We start from the raw sequence: 27,468 nt of genomic DNA, 5'->3' as shown, positions 1-27,468 counted from the left end.
ACCATCTATTTTCAACACACTGCAGTAATGACATTCTTTTGTTCTTCCTCATGCAAAAACATTTTTAAAATTTGTACATTTAGTCACTATCATTATACATTCTAGGCATTCCTAGATTATACCATCTCAATCTTTATCGTCTATCTTTCTTTGTGATTTCATTTATGCCCCAGCCCTCCTCCCTCTATCATTCTCATATGCAGCTTCATTCAGTGTTTTAACATAATTGTATTACAGTTAGGTAGTATTGTGCTGTCCATTTCTGAGTTTTTATATTCAGTCCTGTTGCACAATCAGTATCCCTATTTCTGTCTCCTGATAGTCTGTTACCAACGAAATATTCCAAGTTTATTCACTAATGTCAGTTCATATCCGTGAGACCATACAGTATTTGTCCTTTTGTTTCTGGCTAATCACACTCAGATAATGTCCTTAAGGTCCATTCATGTTGTTACATAAGTATGTATGTATAATATTCCATCTTATGTAAATGCGACAGTTTGTTTAGCCAACTGTCTGTTGATGGATATTTTGGCTGCTTCCATCTCTTGGTAATTGTAAATAATGCTGGTATAAACATTGGTGTGTAAATGTCCATTTGTGTCCTTGCCCTCATGTCGTTTGAGTAGAGACAGCATATAGATGGGTCTTGTTTTTTAATCCATTCTGCTAGACTGTGTCTTTTGATTGGAGAGTTTAATCCCTTAACATTCAGTGTTATTACTGCATGGGTAGTACTTCTACTATTTTGCCTTCTGGATTTTATATGTCATATCTAATTTTCCTTCTTTTTACCTTTACTCATAGTCTTCCTTTCTACACTCTTCTCCACACCTCTCTCTTCTGTCTTCGTATCTGTCTCTAGTAATCCCTTTAGTGTTTCTTGCAGAGCTGGTCTCTTGGTCACAAATTCTCTCAGTGATTTTTTTGTCTGAAAATGTTTTAATTTCTCCCTCATTTTTGAAGGACAGTTTTGCTGGATATAGAATTCTTGGTTGGCAGTTTTTCTCTTTTAATAATTTAAATGTATTATCCCACTGACTTCTTGCCTCCATGGTTTCTGCTGAGAGATCTGCGCATAGTCTTATTGGGCTTCCCTTATATGTGATGGATTGCTTTTCTCTTGCTGCTTTCAAGATTCTCTTTTTCTCTTTGACCTCTGACATTCTGATTGGTAAATGTCTTGGAGCACATCTATTTGGATCTGTTCTCTTTGGGGTACACTGCACTTCTTGGATCTGTAATTTTAAGTCTTTCATAAGAGTTGGGAAATTTTCAGTGATAATTTCTTCCATTAGTTTTTCTCCTCCTTTTCCCTTCTCTTCTCCTTCTGGGACACCCACAACACGTATATTCGTGTGCTTCATATTGTCTTTCAATTCCCTGAGTCCCTGCTCATATTCTTCCATTTTTTCCCCTATAGTTTCTTTTTCTTGCTGGATTTCAGATGTTCCGTCCTCCAGTTCACTAATCCTATGTTCTGTCTCTCGAAATCTACCATTGTAGGTTTCCATTGTTTTTTTCATCTCTTCTGTGCCTTTCATTCCCGTAAGTTCTGTGATTTGTTTTTTCAGACTTTCAGTTTCTTCTTTTTGTTCTTTCCTTGCCTTCTTTATATCCTTCCTCAATTCATTGATTTGGTTTTTGATGAGGTTTTCCATGTCTGTTCGTACATTCTGAATTAATTGTTTCAGCTCCTGTATGTCATTTGAATTGTTGGTTTGTTCCTTTGACTGGGCCATATCTTCAATTTTCCTAGTGTGATTTGTTATTTTTTGCTGGCATCTAGGCATTTAATTACCTTAATTAGTTTATTCTGGAGCTTGCTTTCACTTCTTTTACCTAGGGTTTTCTTGCTGGATGGATTTTTTGTCTATCTGTTCTTTGGCATTCAATTCAGTTTTATCTGGGCCTCTAGCTTAGGCTTTGTTTAACAGAGGATAATTTTACCTTTCTTGTTCTCTTGTTTCTTGCCCTGCTTGTGTGGTGCCTTTTCTCCCCCCCCCCCCCCCCTTAGGAGGGTCTACTTAGGTATTATAGACCCCAGGGGATTTTCCCAGACCAAACTGGCCTCCTTTCAGGAGGAAAGAGTCACCTGCGTCGGTTTTCCCTGACGGTGAGACCCAGCAGGTTGAAAGTCTTTCCTGTGAAGTCTCTGGACTCTGTTTTTCTTATCCTGCCGTGTGTGTAGTGCTTGTCTGCCTGCAGGTCCCACCAGCATAAGATGATGCGGTACCTTTAACTTTGGCAGACTCTCCCTGCTGGGGCATGGTGGAGACAGAGGAGAGGTTGTAGGCAGGTTTTAATGGCTTCAAATTACCAAACCCTGGGGTCTGAATTCCGTGATGGAGGGATTCCACCTGAGTTGGGCTTCACCTCTCCCCTGGGAAAGGCACAGGTTCCAGACAAGCCCCCAAAAGAGCTCACTTCTGCCTATGCCTGGGGCAGCTGCAGCCTGAAAAGTCCTGCCGCTGTATCCAAAGGCAGTCAAGGCTTTGTAGATACACAGCCACAAAAACCTCTGTTTCCTCCCCCCCCCCCCCCCCCCCCCCCGTTTCCGTCAGTCCTGCCCCCTTGGCGCCGGGGCAAAAATGAGCAACCTCCGCCTTGACCAGGTTCACCTAAGCTGGAGGCCTATTTTTAGTGGTCAGAATTTGTTAATTAATGCCACGATTGGTGTTTGGTTGTGCTCAGCCCCTGCTGCTGGTAAAGTCTCTTTCCTTTTCCCTCTGGGAAGTAGCCTGTGGGGGAGGGGCTCTGGCCGCCGCAGCTTTGGGAACTCACAGTTCTGGGGGGCTCACAGCCGGTCCAGCTGGTCCAGACTGTGGTACGCTGTGTGTCTGGTCACTCACGTGGCCCTAGGATCTGTTCTGTACTGTTTCTGGTTAATTAGTAGTTGTTCTGGAGGACGAACTAAAATGCGCACATTGCTAAGCCGCCATCTTGACCCAGAAGCAGGAATCCTTACATTTTTAAAACAAGGCGATCCCTGGCTTCCCCATCTGCCAGGCTGCATGAGGTGTCACCTGGGTGGGGTTCCTGGGCGTGGCAGCTGTGGGCGGTGTCCCTGGGCCCCTCCCTCTGTACCATCGAGGTTTTCCCAGTCCCCAGCGTCCTGGTCCCCCACCCTGGACACACCAGCAAGCAATGTAGGGGAAGGGCAGTGCTTGGCTTCAGGATCCTCTTCTGGGCCTTTCCCACTCGTGCTTGTCACAGAAGTGACACTTCACCCCGTTAGGGCAACCAGCACAGTTTGGGGGCTCGGGCCTGGGAGTGGGGCGTGGGCACGTGGAGCAGGAGGTGCAGAAGGGGTCTAGGGGCTGCTCGCTGGCCGCGCCTCTGACTTTGGCTCACCAGGGCCCGCAGGTGCGTTTTCCAGGTCTGCCCCTGCTGTGGGTCGCCGTGTTTGCCAGGCTCTTCCAGAAGGGGCAGCCTGTGGGAGCTGTGTGCTGCCGTTGCCAGCCGCATCTGTGCCCAGTCACACGTGCGTGCCGCTCACTGTCCTTTTGGCTCTCCACTTTCATTATTTTATATGGAGATTGTGCAAATAGGCAGGCTTCAGGGAAGTGATGTGCAGTTAGCACAAGCATTGGGACTGAGCACTGATCCAGCAGAGTCTGGACTTTACATGTTTATCTATCGTTTTGGCTGTGTAGTTAAATAACCAGGCAGGAATTGAGCCCAGATGTTCTTATTTTTTTTTATCTTTTTCATTACCTCACCTAGATGAATACGTGGACCTTCTTTTAAAACAATTGAAATATTTTTAACTTTTTATTTTGAACTGATTTTAAACGTACAGAACAGTTGCACAAATAACACAAACTCAATACAGAGAATTCCAACATCTTCCATGCCACCCACCCCACCCATATCCAGGTCTGCCAGTTTTTACATTTTCCACGTTTGCTGTATCGTTCTTTCTATGTGTATATGTACCTCTCTTCTCAGCATTTGAGGGCGGCTTGCACACCTCATATTTCCTGAACATGTGATGCTTCCTCATGTATTTCCTATGAAGGAGATTTGCTCATATAATCAACTTAATTAAGTGCACTTTTCAAGTCCAAGAAATTTAGCGTATATGTAGAGCTTACATTCTGCATTTCAGTTTTTTAATGTTCTGTTAATGTCCTTTTGAACCTTTTTTCCTACATTCTTAGATCCCATCCAGTAGCACGTATTGCATTTAATTGTCCCCATCTTCTTTATCATTTCTTTCCTTTGTAGCTGTGGAGACATAACTACAATAGAAGTCTTTCCATCCCAACAGTCTCATGCATGCTGCTGTTCAGGGGTGCAGGGCCTCACCCCATCCATCACTGCACCCCCTCCACCCTAAACAGCCCTGCGCCCAGCCTGCATTAATCTCACCTGCCGCCATCCTGGGAGCCCATGCTCTCTTTTCTGTCTCTGCGAATTGGCACATTTTCTTTGTTGTCACCATGGGGCTTAAATTTAGCATCTTAAATTTGTAACAGTCTTGTCTGCTTTGATACCAACTTAATTTAAATAGTAGTCACAAACTATGTTCCTATACCCTCTGCCCCTTCCACCTTTAGTTCTTAAAACAAATACCTCTTTCTACGTTCTGAGTCCAAAATCACTGATTTGTATTACATTTTATGCTTTTGCTTTTAGATCTTGTAGGAAGTAAAAAGTGGAGTTATGAATCAGAAGCTTTATAGTATTGGCATTTGTACCTGCCCATGTCGCTGTTTTTACTGGGGACCTTTTTTTGTGAATCTGGCTTTGTTCTGCTTTGCGCTGTCCTTTCCTTTCAGCCTGCAACACTGTTTAGCATCTCCCTTAGCTTCTCCCCTGAACTTTTGCTTATCTGGGAATGTCTTAATTTCTCCCACAGCTTTGAAAGACAATTTTGCCAGATAGAGAATTCCTGGTTGGCAAATTTTTGCTGTCAGCACTTGAAAGATGTCATCCTCCTGCCTTCTTGTCTCCATGGTTTCTCCTGAGAAACCACACTCACTCTTCTTGCGTCTCTTGTACCTGATGCAGCTTCTTTCTGGCGCTGTCAGGCTCCTTGCTCTTGTCGACAGTTTGATTATAATATTGCTATGCACGCCTGTTTGGGTTTATCCTGTTTGAAGTTCATTGAGCATCTTAGATGTGTAATTTGTGTCTTTTGTTAAAATTGGGAAATTTTCAGCTATTATCTGAATATTCTCTCTGCTCTCTCTTTTTCTTCTTCTGGACCTCCCACAGATTCTTCAGGCTCTGCTCACTTTTCCTCGTTCCTCCTCCTTTCTCCTCGGACTGGGTGGCTTCAGTTGTCCTGTCTTCAAGTTCACTGGTCCTTTCTTCTGCTGTCTCCAGTGTGCTGTTGGACCTGTCTGGGGAACTTCCGAGTAAAGCTAATGTAAATGGAAGTGTTGTCTTAATTTCCTTTACAAATTGCTAATTTTTGGCAAATAGAAACCCAGTTGACTTCTGCGTGTTTATCTTGTATTCTTCCATTTTGCTAAATTTGTTTACTAGTTCTAGTAGCTTTCTTTAGATTCTTTGGGATTTTCTATATAGGAGATCATGTCATCTGTGAATAGGGATAATTTGACATCTCCCTTTCCAATTTGAATGCTTTTTATTTTTTTCTCTTTCTGGATTTCTCTGGCCAGAACTTCCAGTACAATGTTGGGTAACGGTGGTGACAGTGGGCATCCTCGTCTTGTTCCTAATCACCCTGGGTGTTCTTAAGGGTTGGGATTTGGCAACCCATGATAAGTAGCAACATCTAGCTGAAGCTTGCATAACAGTAACCTCCAGAGGAGCCTCTCAATCCTATTTGATCTCTCTCAGCCACTGATACCAAAGAATGGTAACATTCTTTCCCCACTTTTGCCCTGGAAGGCATTGTTGATCCCACGGTGCCAGGGTCAGGCTTATCCTTGGGAGGCATGTCCCATGTTGCCAGGGAGACTTTCACCCCTGGATGTCATGTGCCACGTTGAGGGGGGGAGGGCAGTGATTTCACTTGCAGAGTTGGGCTTAGAGAGAGAGAGTCCACATCTGAGCAGCAAAAAAGGTCCTCAGCACTACTATAGGTAGACTAAGTTCTCTGCTATATCCATAAGCATCACAAGAGCAAGACTCAAGATCAAACGTTTGGCCTGTTGACTTGGAGTCCCTAATGTTTGAAGCAGTATCAGGGGTTTCTCCAAAGATAAAGTTTCTTAATAGTTCCATATTTTTTTTCCAGTCCCTGAATGGGCTTTACCAATACTTTTTAATTATCTGCTCAACATCCTCTGGGATGTATCTGGGCATTATGTTACACTGTACTGAATTACAAGCTGTCCTTCCTGTTCTGGGCTCCCTGTGGTTTGGGTTGTTTAAATGATGTATCCAAACAAGTTGAGTTAGATTATGTGCTACAGAAAAATTAGGTTTTGGACCAAATAAACCTCTCTTCCTTTGGTCTCACAGAGAGATGAAGTTCTAAAATACAAAATGTCTTCCTTACCCCTCTATTCTGATTTACCTCAGTCCTAAAACAGTCTGCTTCATTCTTACCTGTAATTGAAGCCTGATCTCTCTTTCGGTTTCTTTAACAGCTGTTGTATGTGGCAATGCTAACCCTTCAGAACTGTGGAACTCCAGCCCTGAGACTTACGTGTCACACAGGTACCCACAGTTACGCATATATAGTACACACTCTCAAAATCTAAAAATAACATTACAGCTCTGGACTAAATGTGACCACTACAAAAGCTTACAATCTAGACCCCAATTTTCTTATAAGTATTTTCTCAATGAGACCATACAATGTTTGCTCTTTTGTTTCTGGCTTATTTTGCATCACATAATGTCCCTCAGGTCCATTCACAACGTTGCATACCTCCTGACTTCGCTCCTTTCTGTGGCAGCACAATATTCAGTCATATGTATACACCACTGTTCGCCTTTGTGCTTTTCAATCAGTGCATCCTTCAGCCACCTCCACCCATTAGGCACCGTGGATGATGTCCAAGGTGAACAGTCCATCAGCACTCTCAATTTTAGAGTTTCATCACCCCCATGAGAAAAATGCCTAATAACACATTCTCACCAAATAGAAAATCCAAACCTCCCCTAACTCTTGTCCCTCTCCCTGCATTATTTACCCCAGTATTGTTTGGCACTGTTGATGTCTGTTAAACATAGCCCACAGGATGCAATGGCAGGTTCCCCCTATACCCAGATACACTCTTTGTACAAGATTCATACCTTTGAAGTAGTTCATGCAAAAACTTATTTATACTTGTAGTGTCATTTGGTGGGACACATGGCTCTGTACAGCCCCTTTCAATCATGTCACCTTCAATATGGCAATATTATTTATAGATCCACTAATGAACCACCTTCACTTCTGTCCGTTCCTTTACATTTAAATTCAGCCTCACCGGGAAAACTGTTCACCCATCTCTGGCTTTCGTGTGTCTCTAGGTCTCCTATATTCTATATTATAAGCTTCTGAGTTTACCTTTACCACAGTCATAAAAGCCAGATCATACCATGTCTATCCTTTTGTGTCTGGCTTAGTTCACTCGGCCTTATGTCCTCAGGGCTCATCGCCTTGCCCTGTGCTTCAGGACACCATTTTGTCTTCATGCTGCGTAACGTTCTGTAAAGGCCACTCGTCTGCTGATGGGCATTTGGATGGCTTCCGTCTTTGGGTGATGGTGAGCAGTGCAGCGCAACGACCCCCGATGTGTGGGGGTCCTTCTGGTGTGGGGTGCTGGCCGTCTGCACCCCTCCTTTCGCCTCACTTGGGTCATCATCGACCTCCATGGTCCCGTTGGGCATGGCAGCTCCCTGGAAGGCAGCCGTGCCCGCATCCGTCTTTCTTCCGCCTCCAGTTACAGCTCCGCTGTTGCCATTTGTGGTTCTCTGTTGGCCAGTTTCCTCTTCCAATTTCCCGTCTGCATGAAGTGCCGCGGGCTTCACCTCTGGGCGACAAGGAGGTCCCCAGCCCCACGCTTTGCTGTTTGTGTGTGGACTGAGTGACGTGTGCAAGGGCCAGTCACCAACAGGCTTTGAAAGAAGTGACGCGATCGGCCACTGATGGTGCTGCGCGTCTGTTATTCACGTAGCGATTGGTGGACTGACGCGCGCTGGCAGCCAGGCCTGTACTTGGTGCAGTTTGTCACATTGGTGTGCGGTCTGGGATGCCAGCCACCTTGCTGGCTGTCACCCACGGCAGCTCACGCGTGTCAGCACTGTGCAGGCCGAGGGCTGCTGGTGCTGAGCAACGAGTTCCGGCCAGGGCTCCAGAGATGGGACGAATTCCTGCCCTCAGGAGTGTGCCATCAAAGGCCCCTTTAGATGCTGAGCAAGTGGTGCTTCGTGGGACCCGAGCCTAAGAAAGAAGAGTGAGTAAGTGGGGAGAGAAGGGCCCCGATTGAGGGTTGTGGCCAGGCCAGAGGTTTCAGCTGAGAGTGTCAGGGTGTAGGCAGGAGGGCGCCCAACCCTGGCTGTAAGGCCCGAGGGTGTCATCTGCGGGAGCAGGTGGGATGGCAGCACAGAGGCACCTCCAGATGAGAGGGAGCCCCATCCGGCGAGTGGTGGCCGCGTCCTGGCCTGGCATACTGTGGCCTGTGGCCTGCTTTGTGTGGCTGGATGCTAAGAATGTTTTCCACACTTTTAGGGTTTGTCTAGAACAAGGGGAGCAGCAAGGCTGTGACAGACCCCACCTGTGGCCTGCAGAGCCCAGAACATTTACTCTCTGGTCCCTTCCAGAGGTATTGCTGCCGCCTGCGATTGGCTGGCTGTCCTGGAGCCGGGACAGTACTTGGAGCCCTTGTGGGCCTGGTCTGGGGGCCACACTGCAAGCTGGAGATGCCTCGGCACTGGTGGGGGCTGGGCTGGAGGGGGCCTCAGGTTCAGGCAGGTTGGAACAGACATGAGTGCAGCGCCCCCCTCGAGGGCTCCCCTGAGACTCAGCCTCCAGGGCAGCCCCCGAGGGGCCGGGCGTCGGTGCTTCCCTTTTGCCCCTGGGGCGCAGCCTTGCTTCCCTTTCTCTGAGGTCTGCACAAGGCTGACCGGGTTGGACACTTTTTTAAAACCAGTCTCAGAAAGGCATGTCCCCCTCCCGGTGGCAGAGCATCTCCTCAGCATCCGAGGTGACTGCTCAAGCCCTGTGAAGCCTGTCCCCCTCTCCTGGAAGCTCCCGAGGGTCCGCAGCAGTAGTGGCCACTCTCCTGCCCCAGTGGGCCATGAACCGTGCATCTTTTCCCGTGACCACCGGCTTGTGCACTCTGATACGGCACTCACTTCTTAACAGGCCTTTCAGGAACCTGCTTGGTTATGATGGAAAAACCCAGCGAGTGTTAGGGGGCAGCACACAGACACTGACCCCACATGCCTTTGCATCCCCAGGTTTTAGTGGGAGTTGCTAGAGGCCCTGGGGTTGAAGGAAGTCTGTTTTCAAGTGGAGTCTGAAGGTTTGCACTGGAGCGTCCCCTCTCTCCAGGTCTTTCAGCCACGTCAGGAATTAAACTCTCAGATCAGCTAGGAAAAGGACTGTACGCCAAATAAAATTAACCTCTTAAGAAAGAGACTGCACACAGTGTCTGTAGGGAGGACAGGGAAGCAAGAAAGGGGAATTCTGTCGCTTTCTAAACCACCCTGCTAAATCTTGATCATTTTAAATGCCAGCATTGTTACTTCGTTAAAACAGGGTTCACAACATCCAAAGGTTGGGAAATCTGGGAATGTGATTTCCTTGATAAAATTTGAGAATTAATATGTGTTCACTTTGATTCATACTCAGTAACTCCATAATTACACTCTTCTGTGGGCCATCTCTTTGCCAGGCTTCTTGAGTAGTGAGGTCAGGGCCGGTGGGAAGTGCTGATAGAGACTTGTTCCTGCTGGAGACTCAGGCCGGTGTGCAGCTCTGTCTGCTGGCTTTCAAGGAACACAAGTATGCTTTAGGGTCTGAGGAGTCTTAGTGCCATTTTAAGGGTAAAATGGAGGAGGTTTAGGTATTGGGTAGTAAAATTGATTTAATGGCTGCAGCATGGTCAGCTCTAAATGTGTGTTTAAATAGCATCTCGTAAGCATTCTCCGTGTTTCACAGTAGATCTTGTAATTAGTGGGATGTGTGTCAGTTATATACTGCTGGATAACAAACCATCTTAAAACTTAAGGGCTTATAACAATTTCCCGTTTCTCAATTCTGGATGTTCCTGGGTGGTTTTCTGCAGGATGTGTCTGGGGTCACTTATGAAGCTGGCCGGGTCTGGGGAGCCCATGATGGTGCGGGTGCTCACACAGCTGCTGGGCCTTCCTGTCCCATCACTCGCTCACTACAGGCTGCCCTGGTGGGTGTAGAGCTTTCGCAGGCTCCAGGATGGCTTCCCTACCAACACGCTGTTGGTGACTGTCCTGGGGAGGTGGGAGGGCAGGGGGCCCTGGGCGGGGGGCTCACTGTGTGTATGCATTGAAGGTGCCCTTGACACAGAGGGAAAGAAAATGTCTAGTGGGCCCGGTGTACGTAAATACACAGCTAGATCTGGAGCAGAGACTACATTTGAAGTTAATAGAATGTGAGAAAATTTGGATTGATTTCCATACATTAGCCTACCCATGTTCTTTCATTTAGAGATTACTACCTTTGCAAGACTAAATCTTTTTTCTTTAAATATTTTTACTGAAAAATCCTTTACACATATACATTCGATACATGTGCGAGATCAGTGGCTCACAGTATCATCACACGGTTGTGCAGTCATCACCAGGATCATGTTTTTGAACATTTGCATCTCTCCAGAAAAAGAAATAAGAAGATAAAAGAAAAAAGTCACACATCCCACACCCCTTACCTCCCCTCTTATTGACCACTAGTATTTCTTTCATCCACTCAATTAATTTTACCCTTTGTCCCCCCATTGTTAATTTATTGATTATCCACGCCTTTTTCCTCATCAGTGCATACCTTGGGTAAAGGAGCACCAACACAGGTTTTCACAGTCTCACGGTCACACTGTAAAAGCTGTGTCATTAGCTAGGGCTCTCTAGAGAAATAAAGTCAGCAGGAGATATCTGTAGATATAAAACTTATAAAAGTGTCTCCCCTAACTGTGGGAATGTAGAGTCTCCAGGGTCTGTAGGGCAGGCTGTGAGCTGGCAGCTCCGATGAAGCTCCTCAGTAAACTCATAGGAGATGCTGGCTGGGCAGCCGTGAAAATGGAAGAGTCCAAAATCCACAGGGCAGGCTGTGAAGTTGGTGAGTCTGATGAAGGGTCTGGACGAACTCCCCAGGAGAGGCTCGCTGGCTGAAGAAGGAAGAGTGACGGTCTCTTCCTTAAGAATCCTCCTTAAAAGCCTTCTGGTGATTAAAGTAAGCATCGCTCATCGCAGAAGGCACTCCCCTTAGCTGGTTACAAGTGCAGTCAGCTGTGGATGCCGCATAATCATGATTTCAGTCCATGAAGTGTCCTCATAGCAACAGACAGGCCAGCGCTTGCCTGACCAGATGACCGGGCACTACCACCTGGCCATGACACATGGACCTGACCTTGACAAGCTGTACCATTACACAGTCGTCTTCAAGAATCAAAGCTGATGCAACACAGCTCTTCAGTTGAGGCACTTCCCTCCAGCACCTCCAAATACACTGTTAACTAACAAGGGACATCTGTATAATGTAGAAGAATAACCTCCAGGATAACATCTTAACTCTGAAATCTCTCGGTCACCGACACTTTATTTTGTCTCATTTTTCTCTTCTCCTTTTTGGTCAAGAAGGCTTTCTCAATCCCCTGATGCTGGGTCCTGGCTCATCCTGGGAGTTCTGTTTCATGTTGCTAGGGAGAATTACATCTCTGGGAGTCAGGTCCCATGTAGGGAGAGCAGTGAGTTCACCTGCCTTGCTGGCTCAGAGAGAGAGGCCACAACTGAGCAACAAAATAGGGTCTTTGGGGGTGACTCTTAGGCCTAATTTCTTCCTTTCTCTCCCTCTTCTTTCTTTCTTTCCTCTCTCTCTCTTTCCTTCATTTTTTTTTTTAAACATGCACAGGCACTGGGAATTGAACCCATGTCTCCAGCATGGCAGGTGAGAATTCTACTGCTGAGCCACCATTGTACCACCCTCTCACACCTAAGTCTAAATAGGCTTAGCTTATCCTTTGCAGCAATAAGTTTCTTAGGAGTGAACCCCAAGATTGAGTGCTCAGCCTGTTGATTTAGTTGTCCTCACTGCTTATAAGAATATCAGAAATTCTCCAGGTGAGGAAATTGAATACTTTTTCCTTTCTCCCCATTCCCCCAAGAGGATTTTGCAAATACTTTGCAAGACTAAATCTTAATCTTTGAATAATGGTTTCTAAGCATAAATAGGAAAACTGCCCTCTCAATTCCAAGTTGCATTTAGGGAAAGCTTCACGTTAGACTGAAGAAGAGGAATTGAATTGAGAAGCCAACTTTTCTCTGACCAGAATGCTTTGGTCTGTGATTATTGTGTATTTCCAATAAGTAATGATAAGTGTATTTTTTCGACTTAACATTTATTGGAGTGTTTATTACATTTCATTTAGTGTACATTTAGTATTTGATTCAAACTAGTGCATGTATGTTTTTCCCAGTTCAATTCTGGTTTTGTTTTCTGTCTTCTGGGTCGGGATAGCTGGGCATCTGGTGCTTCACCCAAACAGGCAGGTGGCTTCTCAGAACCAAAGCCTGGCCAGGCCTGACTGGGGAGAGACCAGTGGCCATGGGTAATAGGGTCCCTGGGGCCCAGGAGCCTCCACGAGCCCTGGCCCCTGGTACATTCAGCTTGTCTAGTGATGGCTTTAGTTGAGGAAGAGATTTGGCATTTCAAAAGAGGTTTCTACAATTCTTAGTTAACTCACATCTGTTAACCCACATTTAAATTGGCCAGAGTATTTGATTTTTCTCTCAGTGAAACTGGCATCAGATGACAACACTTTTGATGTATTAAGTGCACCTAATATGAAGGGCATTTGGAGAGGTGTCCCCTTCCCCCTTTCCGTTGATTGGGCACGTCTGCTGGCTCAGCCCCTTCTTTTCTGTGAGGTGTTAGGTGTGAGCTGCTTGTTCCCCGCCGTGGACTTGCCCAGCGGGAGGTTGTACTTTTTTCTTTCTTCTTTTTTAAACAGTTTAGGATCAGTTTTCCAAACTTAAATCATCTTTTTTACTTTGCCTTAACATCTTTTAGACACTCATTTTGTAAGTGGGGATATCTGAATTTGGAAGTGATGTTTTCTGGGTGTTGAGCCCGCGTTGATCACTGCTGCAGGAGGATAGGAAACCTGCATGGTGGCCGCCACGCCGTGTACGGGAGGACCGCACCCAGCCCTTCTCGTATCGGTTTCACTAGTGTGAAGCCCCCCCCTTCATGCGTGTTCGGTGTGTCCCCAACACAGCCAAGACAAATCGGCACAGACCCTTAATTTCATCATTGTGTTGCCACGGAAATGGCCCCGCGACCCCAGAAGGCTGGTCCCTGAGCTCTGCTGGCGCTCAGAGGCATACAGGTGCCCGTGCTCCCTTCCTGCGCAGACCTGCGCTCTCCCTGTCTGGCATCTTTGGGATGACTTGGAGAAGGATATGCTCCAGGCAGGCCTTCGGGACAAGAAAGAGCGGCTCCCAGGGTCTGGCACTGGGTCTCAGACCATCAGGGGGACGCTGGTGGGGGACAGAGGAGGCCGTGTCGGAATTCCTCTCATGGTTGCCCCACAGAGCGGCAGCCCCGCAGCTGGGCTGAGGCCAGGCTGAGGTCAGGGACCAAGGCCAGGGTCTGAGGTCAGGGGCCGAGACCTGGTGAGAGAAGACCTTTGACCTGTGGAGGATTGAGGCCTGAGGGTATGCGTGCTGTGCCTGACCCTCACACTTACTATGGCTTCGGTCCTTCTCGGGGCTCTAGTGTGAGGGTTGCTGTGTGGCAGCTGCCCACCTCTCTGCACAGGCGTCCCCTCGGGGTGAGTGAAGTGCCTCTCACCAGCTCTGGGCTGCCCGCTTCCTCGCCCCTGGTGGAGTGTGGTGACGTCATTATGCGCGGGGAGAAGACATACGTGTTCTGGACGCGTCTGTGTTGGCACATCAGGAGGCAGAATCATTTCTGTGGTCTTCTTGTGTTTTCAGTGCTTTGGGATCGAAGGTGTGTGATCCCTGAGGGTTCCCTCATCACAGCCTAAATGCACAGCTGCTTATCGCCTGACTGAGTTTGTGGTCTGGTTTGGGTGTCTGGGATTTTTTGTTTTCGGGATTCTGTCGTTTCCATGCTGGGCTCTCTCTCTTTGTGCGTCTCTGGGATGTAGTGTGGACTGCGGTTTTGCTGCCTTCTGAGGCTGGCCTGCGTGGAGACGAGTGCCGTCCTGGTGCCCGGTGACGGGCTGCAGGTGGTGCAGAGGCCACGGCGCCTCTGGCCTGTGGAGCTGACCCACGAGGCTTTGGGGCCGTTGAGGTTGGTTTGGCCAGACACTCCGGGCTGTGGGCAGAGGAGAGCCAAGGCCGCAGAGCTGCCCGGGAGGGGCGGACAGGGCCTCAGCCCCTGGGCCCAGCACAGGCTGTGGTAATTCATAGAAGTGGCGTCCGTGGGGAATGCAGAAAGAAGGGTTCCTGGCCATTTGAATCTGACTTTTGTTTTATTTAAGGATGGTGTGGGGGGCAGGTTGGGCTTGTCCATGAGCTTGTTTCCAGGTTACTTCAGAAGCAGTCTTTTGGGTGAGAACATTGGCATTGGTACTTTGTAATTTATAATTGGAAGCAGAGACAAGCCCTGATTAGTAAGTGTCTAACCTGGCAGTGTACACTTCGTGCAAAGCATTGCTCCCAGTAAAGGATGTGATTTTGTGTTTGTGGATGACCAGTCCTGCCTGCTCTGTGCACGGGTAGCAGCCTGCTGGGCAGCCAGCTGCAGTGGTCTCTGCCCACCTTGCTACCCACACCCAGAACTCCCGACCCAGCTCCCTCACACTAACAGGACGCCCACTGCAGCAGAAGCAGCACTCCACCTAGGGGTGGTGGTCAGTACAGATCCATGCTGCCCTCTTGACCCTGTCTGCATAGGTGAGCCCTGAAGGGGCTGACCCTAGGTCTGCCGAGAAGAGTCTGGCTTGTGCTGGGGTGTCCTGCTGCCCTCCCTGAGAGCCTGCAGCGTCCCTCCGTCATCCCAGCTGCTGCGAGCTGGCTGCTGTCATGCCCCTGGGGCGGAGGTCAGAGCCCCTCTGCCTGTCCTGCCCCCATGGGAGCCAGACCAGGGACCTGGGCCGGGGACAAGGGCCAGACTGGGGCAGGGCGGCTCTCAGGGACTGGCCCTTGCCTCCCACCCTCCTGGAACCCTTGGACTCAAGCCCCTCAGTGCAGAGCCAGAGCACAGCTGCTCTGTGCACCCCTCGAGAGCAGGACACAGGCGTCAGGGCAGACGGGGTGGATGCCCAGGACTTTTAGTAGAGTTGGGACTCGCTCTGAGAATTAATTTGGGCTTCTGGTCTGTCACATGCATGCCGCAGGCACAGAGACGGGGTGGAGCCATCATCTGTGCACTGGTGTGGATTCACTCTTGAGAGGGCTGCTAGTGGGCCGGCTTTAGGATGCTCTGTAGCTTTAAATTAACTTCAGCAGGGTCAGGCGCAGTGAGGTTTGGTTGATTAAAAATAACCGGTGCCGCTATGTTACTGCTGTGCTTCAAGTATGGGTGGCACTAGCCTCCTCTGACCCTCCTTCCCAAGCGGCCGTGAGTGGAGCAGTCGCCCGCGGGGGCTACTGTGGGGGTCACCATGGGTGGACCCGGCTCTGGGGGCTGGAGTGCGCAGGTGGCTGGCGGCAGGACACACACAGGGGCCCAGCTGGTGGCCGTGCGGAAGTTGCCCTACTTCAGGGTTGGGGCAGGCAAGTCTCCATGAATTCCCTTAGGAATTTAGTTCGATTTCTGAGCAGTCCTTTAGCAGAAGTGTTCACTGTGTAAACTTCCTCCCCGGCTGTTGGGGCAGGAGCTGGAGGCCCTCCTCGGTGGGGCCAGGGCCCCCTTGCACTGGTGGACCCCAGTCTGCACGGGCAGGAGGCCCCTTCCCGAGGCGTCTCTAGGAAGCCAGAGACCAGGTCTCGGTGCTGGTGAGACTGTCTCAACCTTGCCTCCTTCATTCAGGGCAAGCTGACTCCCAGCATTGGCCGTCAGTTCTCTGCTCTCCGTCCTTTGCCCTGGATCTCGCACACTCTTAGCGTTCTCCACCAGAGCCGACCCCCATGGCTGCATCCCGCCCCGCGCAGCAGAGCGCCCAGGGGGCTCGGACACTGTCCAGCATGTGCAGGGCCCCTTTTTAAATGCTAATGTGATTTTTTGAAGGAATAGTTCACTCTGGAAAGGCTAAGTTAATGACTTTGTGTAATAATGCTGTTCATCAAAGATGAATCCGAAATTTGAGAAAAAATAACTTGTGTTTTGTTAGTGAAAAGCAGCAGCGTGTTCACAGTCTCTTACTTGTTATCTGCAAAATGTGAGGTTTTCTTATGTTCTTGAGAAGCTAACTACAGGCGCCAAATATGCTCCCTCACTTGCGTGGAAGGCACCGTGTCTTGGCCAGCGTGAGCCCGTTCCCGGCCCCTTCCCCGGGTTTGGTGGGATGCAGGTGGAATGAAAGGTGCAGCTCCCTCCGTTTCCCTCCAGGTTTCCCTTCTTGGTATCTCTTGGGCAATAGCATAACGTTTCTGCACCTTGGTTTTCTTGCTGGGAGCTGTTAGGGGGCCTGGGTGCGGGGTGGCGGGTGGCTGCTCCTTGGGCATCAGCAGCATCTGTTTCCTGGCCTTCCCGAAGGCCGCGTGTGTGTAGTACCCACGGCCTGGGCGCCCTCCCTGTGAACCCCCGGGACCAGGCAGTCGGCCCTGCCCGCCTCAGGGATTTTCCTTTTTTAAGCACCAGAATCCTCAGAACCTTTTCTGGAAAGGGGCATGGATCACAGGCTCTCCAGAGCTCATCCAGGGTCCAGGCCACGACAGCCTGTGTGCACTTTGTCTCCTGACCTCTTGGGCCAGTGCGGGTGTCTCTCTGCAGTGGATGAGGCCGGACTCGCTGGCGCTGATCTGTGTTTCATGTTCAGTGCTTTGCAGTTGAGAGACTTGTCCAGTCTTTGGAAAATCATTTCTTAGAGTTCCCTTTAAATTCAGGGTGAGGAGGAAAAGGAGATACTACAATTCTAGAGTGAGAAACATCAACAAGAATAATTACTTTGCTTAATCACATTTTAGCTTATCCTGTGTAAATCAGTTTGTGAAGCTGCGTGCCTGGGCAGATGTGAATGGGTGACGGTGTTTCTTCCGCCGTCTAACAGCAGTGAAGTGACATTGCCAACGGGAAACGGGGCGGGTTGCGCAGCGTTGGGGGTCTCAGGTCCTCCGGCCCAGCCTGAGCGCCCACTCACTCACTCTTCTCTGCCCAACTGCCCAGCCGTCCGGTGCTCGCAGACGGAGTGCAGTGGGGCCCGTAGGCGCCGCCTGCACAGGCTGCTTGTGGGGACCCTGAGGCGTGTTGAGTGCATGGCGGCTTCCTTTCTCTTGCTCGGGTTGGTTTCGTTGTGATTGCCTCATGCTGCCGCTTCTGCCTTTCTTTTTGAGATTATCTGTCAATGTAGGTGGATGCTTTCCTGATAACTTTTTGTTTTGTTGTAATTTTATAGAAGAATGAAGTAAATATATATACCCTTATATTTGCTATTTAAATATTTAATCTTTTCTTTGTCCTTTTCTCAAACGCCTGATTGTTTTAAAATAAATTTGTTCTAATGGTTCCCTCTGCTTGAAGATCCCACTGAATGGGAGAAGCAGTGTGAGAAAAGAGGAGGGAAGAATGGGTCTTTTAAACTGCAGCTGGCTGCAGGGTCCACGGCACAAGGTAGTGTTAATGACGTGCCTTGGCTGGCCCTGTCCTTTCAGTGCTGGGCCCTGCCTTTAGCCTCCAGGAGACGTGCTCAAAAGATCCAGCAGCAGGGTGGGCCGGCCCCCTGTGCCAGCTCGGTGGAGGTGGCAGACAGGAAAGGCCTCAGAGCTGAGGTGGCAGGGGAGGGTCCTGGAGCTTTAGTTTAAGGGCAGCAGCAGTGAGAGGAACAGAGAGACTGGGGTGCAGGGAAGCAGGGCTCTGGACCGAGCCCCTCCAAGTACGAACTGAGAACAGCACTGCGGGGCCGCTGCCTCAGGTGCGCCTCGGCATGCAACTCTGGGCACAGCATTTGCGACAGTGTCCCAGCAGCCACCTGTAGGGCCTGTGGCGGTGGATGGCCGGTGCTGGGACCAGGGACTGGCCTTGACCTGGCCTTCCCATGGAGACGCACAGAACCGTGGCTCCGGGTCGCCTCTGCAGCCGCCTGTGACCCAGTGGTGTCATTGGTCCAGCGCCCGTCCCTTAGGACCCTCGTTTCAGGCACACACAGCTTCACTGAGCTGTAACCTACACACTGTGCAGTTCGCCTGTTTAAAGCTCAGTGGCATCTACCATATTGACATATTTGTGTGGCCGCTGCCACATTCTACTTCAGGGCAGCTTCACTACCTCAAAAGGAAATCCGTTCCTTAACCCCGTCCCATCTACTTTGTCTCTATAGCTCTGCCTATTCTGGATTTTTTATTTAAAATATGGAATGTTTGGTTGATTTAATATCTGAAAATCAAGTAATACTAATACTATCAATAGAAGATAAAACAAATACCATCATCTCATCTCAATATATGCAGAGAAAGTACTTGATAAAATTGTAAGCTCTCTTTCATGATAAAAACACTCAGTAAACTAGGACTAGAAAGGACCTTCCTCAGGCTGATAAAGGACATCCATCAAAGACCTGCAGCTTGCTTCACCCTGGATGGTGAACGTCTGGACCTTCCCGCCTAAGATAGGAAATAGGAGACAAGGCTGTCCAGTTCCTTCACTTGTGCTGAACACTGTGTTGGAAGCTCTAGCCTGCGTAGTTAGGCTAGAAAAAAGAAATAAAACACACCCAGATTTGAACATGCAATGGTTGAAGTCCTGTGTCAGCTTGGCCGGGTGTTGGTGTCCAGTTATTTGTTCAGGCAAGCCCTGGCCTGACTGTGAGCTGCGAGGACAGGTCGTGGACTTAGCAACAGCCAGCTGACTGCTCTGTGCTGATGAGGGTGCCTTCGGCAGTGAGGGAGGGCTCATCCATCATGTGACGGCACAAGGAAGCTCCAAGGGCATCTCGCTCCTTCAGCCACGTGCTGCTTCCTGGGCATCCGTGGAAGCCCTTCACCAGCGCCCCCAGCCTGTGCCCTCCGTCCAGGATTGGGGTGTGCTCACCCTCCCGCCCCTACCCCCAGCTATGTGAACCAATTCCTAAAATAAGTCTCATAATATTCACATTTTATCTATCTTCCTTCTGTTTGGTTTCCCTGGAGAACCTTGACAAATACAGAAAGGAAGAAGAAAAAACATTTTTATCTGCAGCAGACATGTTACTGTATCGAGAGAGAGAGGAGTGGTGGGTCAGACATGCTGAAGAGAAGATGTACGGAAGATGAGGTGGCTGTGTGACATGAAGGCAGAAGCCACAGGGGTGTGCCCACGGGCCCAGGCGTGTTGGGGCTCTCAGGGCAGAGGCTGGAGGATGCCAGGAGGAGCCCCCCCGAGCCCTGGGGGGAGGGGGCGCAGCCTACCTTTGCCTTGGTTTTGCACCTCTGGCCCTCGGCGCTGTGAGAGAGTGAATCCCTATTGTTTTCAGCCACTGGGTTTGTGGTGACTTACGGTAGTCCCTCGAAACTATGATAGAAAATTTGAAACCAAAACATGGTCATGGGTTGGGAAAATATTAACAAATACACTGAAAAAAGTATGAGAACTAATGAGTTCAGCAAGGCTGTGGGTCACAGAAACCCATTGTGTTTTCTACACGCTGGCAGTGAAGGGCCCTCAGATGAAATTAGAACAATAGGAGAGAATAAAATACTCAGAAATAAACTCAAGCACAAAATGTATACTCTAAAAATCATGAAAGTTTGTTGAGATGAGGAAGATATAAATAAATGGAACCCACGATAAATAAATGGAACCCCCTTTGTTCGTGAGCTGGAGATGCTGATACTCCCCAGCCTGTTCAGACAGGTTCTGTGTAATCTCTTGGAGAACGCCATGTGGCTTCTTTGTAGAAATGGACAAATTGATCCTAAAATTCATATGGAATTGCAAGGAACACTGAAAAGCCAAAACAGTCTTGGAAAAAAAATAGGATTTCAAAGTTTTGAGCAAAGCAGTGATTGAAACGGTGTAGTATTGGCCTAAGGACAGACATATGGATGAAGAGAGTACGACTGAGAGTCCAAAAATAACCCATGGTCTCTCTGGTCAGTTGATTTTCTCCAAGGGTTCCAAGACCATTCTTTGGGGGAAAGAATAGTGTTTTCAGCAAACGGTGCTGGAGCAACTAGATCCCCACGTGGCATGTGATTGGAGGGGCCTTCCTGTGCCACAGTTAAACCTTAGAGGAGATCTTTATGACTTTGGGTTTTGCAGTGGATTCTTGGAGATGACACCAAAAGCAAGCGCAACAACAAAAAATAGAGAAATTGGGCTTCCTCAAAATTAAAAACTTTATATATTATAGGACATTAACCAGAGTGTGAAAAGAAAACGTATAGAATGGGAGAAAATATTTGGAAATCATACATCTTCTGATATTGTAATATACAGAATATATTTAGAAAAAAAATCCACAACACAACAACATAAAGACAAAAAACCTAGGTAACAACAAGAATAGATGTTTTTTGTAATTTTTAAAAATTTGATGGTAATTGTGTCTGCCTACCTGGCAAGACCGGATGAGGAGAATAGGATGCGGATTTGATGTGATCAGATGCGTGATTTTGAGTAAGCCGAGTCAGTAAGTCAGACTGACAGGTGTCAGTCTAGGTGCAGCTCTCCAGTCAGGAGGAAGGCGGGTACAGTTCTCATGGTCCTGGAAAGAGGCAGGCACCAGCCAGCGTGAAGCTGCGAGATGCTGTTTCTCTGTGAGCAAGAGACAGCTTTGCCCAGCTCCTGGAGAGACCAGAGGACAGGCCCAAAGATGGCAGAGCAGAGTGCCTGGCAGGGGTGGAGGGAAGTAAGGGGGGCAAACTGGCATCTGTCTGGGCCCAGCCCATGCTGGGCTGCCTGGAACCCAGCAGCAGTCTGGGTTTTATTACATGAATTAGCTTATTTCTGAAGATTAAGGTGATGCTTAGTTCTTTTTTTAAATCTTTTAAATTGTGAAATATATCTACAAAAAAGCAGTGCAGCTCAAAGTATTTTAAAACAAGTAGTTATAGAACAGATTTTAGAGTTTGGTATAGGTAACAGTCCCACAATTTCAGGTTTTTCCTTCTAATTGCTCCAAGACACTGGAAACTGAAAGAAATATCAGTATAATGATTCAGCAGTCATACTCATTTCTTCAATCCTGTCTTCTCTGTTACATCTTCTCCTTCTTTGATCCTTCTCCCAGTCTTTAAGGGTATTTTAGCTATGCCCATTCTAACTTTTTACATGTTGAAAAGGGGTATTGGCAGTAAGGATAGGGGGATGGAACTAGTTGATGTTCTTGGAGAGACTGGCACCCCAGGGTTTCAGGGTTTACTTGGCCTAGGAACCATCTGGAGGTTTTAGATTTCTGAAAAGTAAACTTAGTGCATGCAATTTTCACAGAATCTCAGATGGAGCCCTGGGGTGTTCTTTATTTTTAACAGGCATGATGTTGATTGGGATTTGGCAAAGCGTGGCAATCGGCAATATGTAGCTGAAGTTTGCACGAGAGTAGCCCCCAGTTGTGTTGGTTTGTCCAGGTTAGTGTGATGCCCCGATTCATCAGAGTAGTTTGGGCAAAGACTAATAAAAGATATTTGGAAAGTTCCCTTGGGAAACTGGGGAGAAAGGAGGAAATATTAAACTCCCCCATCTGGGGAATTCCTGATATTCTTGTAAGCAATGGGGACAACCAACTCAGTAGGCTTAGCCCTTGATCTTGGAGCTTACCCCTATGAAACTTACTCTTGCAAAGGAGAAACTAAGTCTACTTATAATTAGGCCTAAGAGGCAGCCCCCCTGAGAACCTCTTTTAATTGCTCAGATGTGGCCTCTCTAAGCCAACTTGGCAAGTGAATTCTTTTGCCCTCCTCCTACATGGGACATGACTCCCAGGCTTGGGATGAGCCAGGGAGTCATGTCCCATGACTCCTCCATGGCTCATCCTGGCTTGGGATGAGCCAGGACCTGGCATCATGGGATTGAAAAAACTTTCTTGACCAAATAGGGGAGGAGAGAAATGAGCAAAATAAAGTTTCAGTGGCTGAGAGATTTCAGACAGAGTCGAAAGGTTATTCTGGAGGTTCTTCTTCTTTTTTTTTAATTTATATTTTTATTGACGAATCTTCACAAACATACAGTCCATACATGATATACAAATCAGTGGCTCATGCTATTGTGGCATAGTTGTGTATTCTTCACCATAATAATTTTTTTCTAATGAAACATAACCACATACACACACAAACATTCTTACCATATGATCATTCCATTCTTGTTATGATCACTAACTCACAAAATTGTCACATAGTTGTATATTCATCATCATCATGATCATTTCTCAGGACAGTCGCATCAGTTCAGAAAGAGATAAAAAGAAAACAGAAAAAAACTCATACATACCATACCCCTTCCCACTCCCTTTCATTGATCACTAGCATTTCAATCTACTAGTTTATTTTAACACTTTCCCCCTATTATTTATTTCTCTTTAATCCATATGTTCTACTTGTCTGTTGACAAGGTAGATAAAAGGAGCATCAGACACAAGGTTTTCACAATCACACAGTCACATTGTGAAAGCTATTATCATTATACAATCATCTTCAAGAAACATGGCTACTGGAACACAGCTCTACATTTTCAGGCAGTTCCCTCCAGCCTCTCCATTACACCTTAACTAAAAAGGTGACATCTGTTTAATGCGTTAGATTAACCTCCAGGATACCCTCTCGGCTCTGTTTGGAATCTCAGCCATTGACACTTTATTTTGTCTCATTTCTTTCTTCCCCCTCTTGGTCGAGAAGGTTTTGTCAACCTCTTGATGTGGAGTCTCAGTTCATTCTAGGATTTCTGCCCCATGTTGCCAGGAAGGTCCACACCCCTGGGAGTCATGTCCCACATAGACGGGGGAGGGGGGGCAGTGAGTTTGCTTGTTGTGTTGGCTGGAGAGAGAGCGACCACAACTGAACAACAGAAGAGGTTCTCTTGGGGGTGACTCTTAGGCCTAATTTTAAGTAGGCTAGCCTATGCTTTGTGGGGTGAAGTTTCTTATGAACAAACCCAAGATTGGAGGCTCAGCCTATTGCTTTGGTTGTCTGTATTGCTTGTGAGAATATCAAGAATTCTCCACTTGGGAAAGTTGAATTTTCCCCCTTTCTCACCATTCCCCCAAGGGGACTTTGCAAATACATTTTATTCACTGTTTAAATCACTCTGGGATTTATCAGGGCATCCCTCTGGACAAACCTACAAAATCTCATGCCCTACTCAAGGTCTGGAAGTTATTCTTCTGCATTCTATAGACAACCCTTGTTTGTTTGTGGTGTATTGGAATGGCTAGAGGAAATAATCTGAAACTGTTGAATTATGTTTCAGTAGCCTTGATTCTTGAAGACAATTGTATAGCTATATAGCTTTTACAAAGTGTGTGATTGTGAAAGCCTTGTGGCTGACCTTCCTTTTATCCAGGGTATGCACACATAAGTTAAAAAAAAATAGTAAGGACAAAAATAAATAATAAGGAGGGGTAAGGGGTAGAGAACTGTTGGGTAGATTGAAATGCTAGTGGTCAATGAGAGGGAGGGTAAGGGGTGTGGGATGTATGAATTTTTCCTCTTTGTTTTTTAATTTTGTTTTCTGGAGTGATGCAAATGTTCTAAAAATGATCATGGTGATGAAAACACAACTATGTGATGGTGTTGTAAGCCTTTGATTGAATACTTTGGATGGACTGTATGTGTGTGAAGATATTTTCATAAAAATATTTTAAAAAGCTGAATGGGAATAGGCTTGCAATAACTTAACAGCATGTACAAAATAATCCATGTAGATAAGAATAGGCAAACCCTAGATCATACCACAGCAGGGGTGGGGGGACAGCAGCCTCCAGAATAGCCTCTCAACTCTATCTGAACTCTTTCAGCCACTGAGACCTTATTTTGTTACACTTCTTTCCCCCGTTTTGGTCCGGAAGACTTTGTCAGTCCCATGGTGCCAGGCAGGCTCATCCCTGTGACTCATGTTGCAGGTCGCCAGGGAGACTCACACCCCTGGATGTCATATCCCATGAAACAGGGAGGGTAATGATATTTCTTACAGTGTTGGGCTTAGAGAAAGAAAGAAAAGCTGCATCTGAGCCACAAAAGAGGCTCTCTGGGCATGACTCTTAAGCATAACTGTAGGTAGGCTTAGCTTCTCTATTACAGGAAAGAGCTTCGCAACAGCAAACCTCAAGATCAAGGGCTTGACTTACTAACTTTGAGTCCCCAGTGTTTGACAGAGTATCAGGGGGTTCCCAGGTGGTAAAGTTTAATAGTTCCATATTTTTTCTCCAGTACCTCAATGGACTTTGTCAATACTTTTTAATTATCTGTCAACATATGTAGGGTGTATCTGGGTATTAGATTAAGCTTTAGAGAATTGCAATTCCTCATTCCCATTCTGGGCTCCCTGTGTTTGGGTTGTTTAAATGAGCTGTCCAGGCAGGTTGAATTAGATTATATGCTGCAGGAAATTTAGGTTTTGCACAAAATAAACCTGTCTCCCTTTGGCCTCACACAGTAGGTGAAGTTCTAAAATATAGACAATGTCGTCCTTTACCCTGCATTCTGATTTACCTTAGACCCAACCGGATCGGCTTTCTTCTTATCGCTAAAGCCTGATCTCTTTTTTGGCTCCTTTAGTAGTTGCTGTGTGGACCAATGCTGACTTTCAGCGCTGAAGAGCTCCAGCTCTGAGTCTTAGGTGTCACACAGGTAGCCAGAGTTCTAGGAAAATACCGTTATACACATACAGCAAACCTCTCAAAAGGTAGAAGTAACATTTAACAGCTCCACACTAAATGTGACTGCTATAAGAGTCCACCATCTAAGCCCCAGTTTTCTTGTAAGTTTTCTCTAAGAGAAACCATTAATATTTGCTCTTTTGTTTCTGCCCCCCCAAGTACTAATATTATATTCACTTGAGAGTTAGGTACTTTTATTGTATAAATTGTTATATATGTTTAAGAGTGTGTTATTTAATTTCCATGTATTTGTGAATATTCTCATTTTTCAGTGGTGTTTTAGCTGTAGTTTTCTAGAAAAGCAATCAGCAGGAACTATCCGTAGATATGAAATTCATAAAAGTGTTGGGTGCATTGGTGGTTCAGTGGTGGAATGCTTGCCTTTCATGCAGGAGACCTGGACTCGATTCCCGGACCATGCACTCCCCCCCAAAAAAATTTATAAAAGTGTGTCACATAACCGTGGGAATATAGAGCCCAGAATCTGTACAACAGACTGGGAAGCCAGTGACTCCTGTGAAGGGTCTGTACAAACTCCACAGGAGAGGCTCACTGGCTGAAGCAGGAAGAGAGCCTGTCTCTTCTGAATCCTCCTTAAAAGGCATCCAATGATTAGATTAAGCATCACTCATTGCAGAAGACACCCCCCTTGACTGATTACAAATGCAGTCAGCTGTGTATGCAGCCGACGTGATCATGATTTAATTCTATGAAATGTCCTGATAGCAGCAGACAAGCCAGTCTTGCCCAACCAGACAAATGGGTACTACCGCCTGGCCGAGTTGACACGTGAACCTAACCATGACAGGTGATTGAGATCCAGCTTCATTGCATTGTGATCAGAGAAAGTGCTTTGAATAATTTCAGTGTTTTTAAATATATAAAGACCTGTTTTCTTCCCAGCCTATGATCTATCCTGGAGAATGTTCCATGAGCACTAGAGAAGAATGTATATTCTGGTGTTTTGGGGTGTAATGACCTATATATGTCTGTTAGGTCTAATTCATTTATCAAGTTGTTTAACTTCTCTTTTTCCTTGTTGACCTTCTGTCTGGTTGTTCTATTTATAGACGAGAGTGGTATATTGAAGTCTCCTACTATTACTGTTGAAACGTCTATCACTCTCTTCAGTTCTGCCAGTGTCTTTCTCATGTACTTTGGAGTTCCTTGATTCGGAGCATAAACATTTATGATAGTTATTTCTTCTTGTTGAATTGTCCCTTTTATTAATATACAGTGTCCTTCTTGGTCTCTTATGACGCCTTTACATTTAAAGTCTATTTTGTCCGATATTAGCATAGTTACTCCTGCTTTTCTTTTGGTTTCAATTTGTGAGGAAAATCTTTTTCTATCCTTTCACTTTCGGTCTGTTTGTATCCTTGTCTAAAATGCGTCTCTTGCTGGATTATATTCCTTAATCCACTGTGCCAATCTGTATCTTTTAATTGGTAAATTTAGTCTGTTAACATTCAGAATTATTACTGAAAAGACATTTCTTGAATCCATCGTCTTTTGGATTTTGTTTGTCAGATCTATATATTCTTTTTCCTCTTTCTCTTTTCATCCTTTTAGTTATCCTTACTGGTATGCTTCAATTCTGTGCCCTCCTCCAGACCTCTCTCTCCTGTCTTTTATTTTCAACTGGCAGAACTCCATTTAGTATTTCTCCTAGGGTTGGTTTCTTGTTGATGGATCTTTTTAGGATTTGTTTGTCTGCGAAAATTTTAGTCTCTCTAGTATGTTTTTTATTTGGTCTACAGCATCCTTAATCTCTGTGATATCAGCTAGTTTTCTGTTTATGCCTTCAAATTCCTCTTTATGCTCTTGTAGTGTCTTCTTGTCCTTTATGGCATTAGCCATCCCATTTATTTTATTTAGTAGAGTTGTATGAACATCTCGGATTAGTTGTTCCAATGTCTGTGTCTCTTCTGGTGTTTAATTTGGTCATTAGGCTGGGCTGTATCTGTCTGATCATGATATGTTTAGTGACCATCTGCTGCCTTCGTGGCATGTCGATATCTTGATTGGTTTACTTTGGAAGTTGATTTCCTTCAGTCCTCTAAAGCCTTGTCGTTGCTGGATGATGTGGAACAGGATGCAGGGCAGGGCATGGCAGTGCAGTGATGTTGCAGAGCAGGTATAGGTGCAGGTTGGGGATGCTACGCTGGTGCCGTGAGCGTGGGCGCCCAGCGCAGGGGAGGATGTGGCTGTGCAGGGGCACGGGTCTGGGGGGCGGGAGCCCTGGTGTGCGCTGGTCCAGGACGCGGGGCCCTTTGTGCACACGCGCAGAGCTCAGGGCAGTGGGTCAGCATCACACCTGTTTGGACTGGGAGCCTGCCTGGGCTGGGAGCCTGCGTGGGCTGGGAGCCTGCGTGGGCTGGGAGCCTGCGTGGGCTGGGAGCCTGCGTGGGCTGGGAGCCTGCGTGGGCTGGGAGCCTGCCTGGGC

At 47.0% G+C, this 27,468-nt stretch overlaps 1 protein-coding gene across 16 annotated transcripts in view; it reads left to right on the top strand.

The window, feature by feature from the left end:
- Positions 1–27,468, top strand: part of ANKRD11 (ankyrin repeat domain containing 11) — a 236,433-nt gene that overhangs the window by 106,656 nt on the left and 102,309 nt on the right. Inside the window, exon 4 of one of the 16 annotated variants that reach the window (XM_077133302.1) lies at positions 6,570–6,639. The exons of the other annotated variants lie outside the window; for them this stretch is intronic. The gene's annotated coding sequence lies outside the window, so the exon portion shown is untranslated. The remainder of the gene's footprint in view (positions 1–6,569; positions 6,640–27,468) is intronic. 16 annotated transcript variants of the gene reach the window in all.

This window comes from Tamandua tetradactyla, chromosome 16, assembly GCF_023851605.1.
Source record: "Tamandua tetradactyla isolate mTamTet1 chromosome 16, mTamTet1.pri, whole genome shotgun sequence".
In the NCBI taxonomy this organism is placed as follows: domain Eukaryota; kingdom Metazoa; phylum Chordata; class Mammalia; order Pilosa; family Myrmecophagidae; genus Tamandua; species Tamandua tetradactyla.
This window is presented reverse-complemented; position numbering and strand designations above follow the sequence as displayed.